This window comes from Rhea pennata, chromosome 1 (assembly GCF_028389875.1).
Source record: "Rhea pennata isolate bPtePen1 chromosome 1, bPtePen1.pri, whole genome shotgun sequence".
NCBI lineage: Eukaryota > Metazoa > Chordata > Aves > Rheiformes > Rheidae > Rhea > Rhea pennata.
Window position 1 is genome coordinate 147,743,325 of NC_084663.1, and position 3,506 is coordinate 147,746,830.

Here is a 3,506-nt window from a genome sequence, read left to right on the forward strand (position 1 = left end):
CTAAGAAAAGGACCTTGTGAATAGTAACACTTATGAAAGCAACTATTCCTTGGAAAAAAGGAAGGCATAGATTATTATTTCTTAACTGTCTGGGAAACTTGCATACTTATTCTAAGCGACTTTATTCACTCCCTTGAGATAATTTAACTTGTGGATATCACAGTCCAAAATTCATCTGTACATGTCAAGTTCACTTTCAGTCGACAGGGCTGATATATTGTTGTTTAACTATGGGTTACAATTTAATGGCATGAGTTCAAGTGGTTTGCAGTGAAGTAGAGGTTTGGACATGAAACCTACAGTCTATATCATATCAGCCCAGGGGGCTAGTGGAAATGGAGTGAAAACAAAGCACCTATTAAAGAAGGCAGAGTCAAGCACTACTCCATATTTTGTACGCTAGAATTATAGGATGTCACCAGAGAAACACATACTGCCACAAGTTGATGATTTATTTAAGAGAAAACTGAGAAACAGAATGCCTATAATGTTAGAAAATGATGTCAGAGATACTTGCAAGCATATAGGAAACAGCTAAGGCCAATTAAAAAAAATCATGATTTGAGGTCGAAGGAATGGGGACAGTAGTCCAGGTGCAACTGAAAATGGAAACCAGTGCTTGCAGAGGGAGATGTCAGATGTGTCTGTTGGAGGCTCTAAGAAATTATCCAGTGTGCTGGAGCATACAACAGAAAAAAGGATTTCTCCTGGAAGGGATGTCTTCAGCAGGCATTGAATCTGCCCTACTGCCTGATGGCTCAAACAGCAGCAGTTGTAGCAGGTTAAGGGCAAAGAAACCTTGTTGGGAAAACACTGCCAATATAAATGGATTTACTGACTTCTGGCCGTCACACCTGAAGAGAGACCTGACAGTTCAAACGACTATGTAAAGCCCCTTAAAGGTTAATCCAGCACTGCTAGAAAGTTTGGCAAGTAGCTTGTTTCTGAGTACTTGGCAGTAGATATGATATATCTATGTTATTATTATTTTTCTGGGAAAGGCAGATGTGGTATTGGAAAGCGCAACTTTAAGAAACACAAATTTGGAAACAAGATGATGAAGGGCATGGGACGTCTGGCGTGTGCAGACGTAGCCAGGTGGAGAGACTGACAAGCACCCTGGGCCTGGAGCAAACCAGACCATAGCACACTCCCGCACAAACCATGAGCCCCAAACGGGCTCTTACATGGATCGCATTATGTGATTTCATTTCTTGTTTCCACAAAACATGTTGCGATACATTGAGAGGATACAGTCTAGCCTTGTTGAAGCCAAGTTTATATTTACTCTTCATTTTTGGATAGTAACGGAAGGGTTGAAAAAGTCTGGAGAGGAATCCAAGGTCTCTGATCGCTCTTCTCCCTTGGACTGATATTATTAAAACTGTTGCAGTAGCACAAGTTAGAAGCCTGTGAATACCTTTAACTCTTAAAATTTTTTCAAGCTTATCCATTTCTTGCGGGTTTCCGCATAAGATAAAGCACCAAGGACAAACCAAACAGAAAAGTATGAGCTATTCTGTTTCCCCCTACTTTCTATTACTAAAAGAGCATGAGAAACACTCGAGGGCAGTTTGCTGAGTGCATCTACCATCAAATATGACAAGTAGGTTAATTGGAATGAAGGAAAATGTGACCCTTGACTACAACTGCCCCTTAAGGGTATTGAGTTTAGTAGTGTTGTTATTGTGTTCTGTAACACTGTGAGGAAAAACACAGTGATGGGCTCTTCCTAGCACAGGAGTTGCTCTTAACAAATGGAGCTGCAAGAAGTGCGCTGGATTAAATTTGACTAAATCTTGCCCCAAGAAATCTTTCCCGAGAAAATCCTGTAGCACTCACAGATACTCTAGGAGTGACAATGCCAGGTGTCCAGCTCAGTGGAAAAGCACAAGTGCTGTAAGGGAGCAATACAATATGCATCTTCTAGGCATGGGAATGTGCAGATCACCTGCCGTGTCTATCACTGGCTGTGCATGCAGAGGAATCAGTTCTGTGACTTTGCATGAATGCTGAGGGGGAAACAGAGGGATTTTTTTCAGAGAAAGAAGGCATTGAGAGAAAATGTGTGCAAATTAATGTTAAAGAACAGAGATTTTTAGTCTAATGTACTTGAAAATTTTGCTCTATTGAATGTAGACAGTCTCTATGGAAATTCAGATAGTAAGAGCTGGGGTTATGTGCATTCAAATTTGATCTGACCTCATTACAGCCCTGTGTTAAAAGCCATCGCTATCACGCCGAGAGCTTATTCCTGTAAATTGGCCCTTCGGTTTCCATGGGACTACTCTGTGCCATCAGATTTTGAAGACTGAAACATGTTGCACTCACAGGACTGTGGGTTTCCAGCATGTCTGCCTGGGAAGTACATGGAAATGTCAGTAAATGCAAGGCAAATTTTTGCAGGAAGAGGTAGGAATCCCACAGGTGCCCCCAGACCCCAGCAAGCCCCATGCAGAGGCATCACTCAGCCTGCTCTGGGTTGCACACTGGAGAGGACAGTTGAGAGCCCACCTCAGTTCTGGTGGAGGCTCTATCCTACTTACCAAGTGAAACTGGAAAGAAAAGCCTGCCCATCTCTGCCTAAAAGATAACAGGAGAAAAGGTGGAAGGGAATTCCCTTTGAAATGGACGTACTTGTGAGGACTTGAAAGCTGGGCTTCAAGAAGGAAACGTCCTTGTTCCTTCTCCTAGTCACAAAAAAAAAAAAGAGTTGACCCAAATCACCTGTTTTTATACATTCATACATGCATATTGGAAAGACGAGGTGGCCGAGTGGTTAAGGCGATGGACTGCTAATCCATTGTGCTCTGCACACGTGGGTTCGAATCCCACCCTCGTCGCAGCCTTTGGGGGTGATGGAGCAGGTTGCCCAGGGTGGTTGTGGAGTCTCCACCCCTGAAGATGTTTCAAACCCACCTGGATGTGATCCTATGCAATATGCTTTAAGTAACTCTGCTTGAGAAGGGGGGGTTGGACAAGATGATCTCCAGAGGTCCCTTACAACCTCAATCACTGGGGTTAGGTTTAGTTCAATTGGTTAGGGCATGGTGCTAAAAATACCAAGGTCACAGGTTTGATCGCTGTATGGGCCACTTGTTTGAGGGTTGGACTAGATGATCTCCAGAGGTCCCTTCCAACCTTACCAATTCTATAACTGGCTTCATTCACTCACTTTATATAGTATTGATTCCATAGGTTCAGTCATATAGCTGTCACGAGCCTCACCAGGCACAGAATGAGTTCCCTGCCTCAGACTGTCTGAACAAGGAGCAATAAAACCGTAAGCGGTGCTTAGTCCCAAATCTGTCCTCTAGCAGTAGAGAAAGGTTTCAGAACCTTTCAAGAGGCCAATTATTAAACGAGATGAAAGTATTTGTCAAACCGTGATAGAGGTTGACCTGTGCCCTGGTGCAAGGCGATTTGAATATTTTGAATTATCTGAACAGCTTTTATATCTTTCTTGGGTTTCTTTGGGATTCATAATCCATTTTGCTGAACAGTGG

General features: G+C 42.9%; 1 non-coding gene across 1 annotated transcript; it reads left to right on the forward strand.

Moving 5' to 3' along the window:
• The first annotated feature begins 2,761 nt into the window (after positions 1-2,761).
• Positions 2,762-2,843, forward strand: TRNAS-GCU (transfer RNA serine (anticodon GCU)). The gene has a single exon. It is a non-coding gene; the product is annotated as a tRNA-Ser (tRNA).
• The last annotated feature ends 663 nt before the right edge of the window (positions 2,844-3,506 follow it).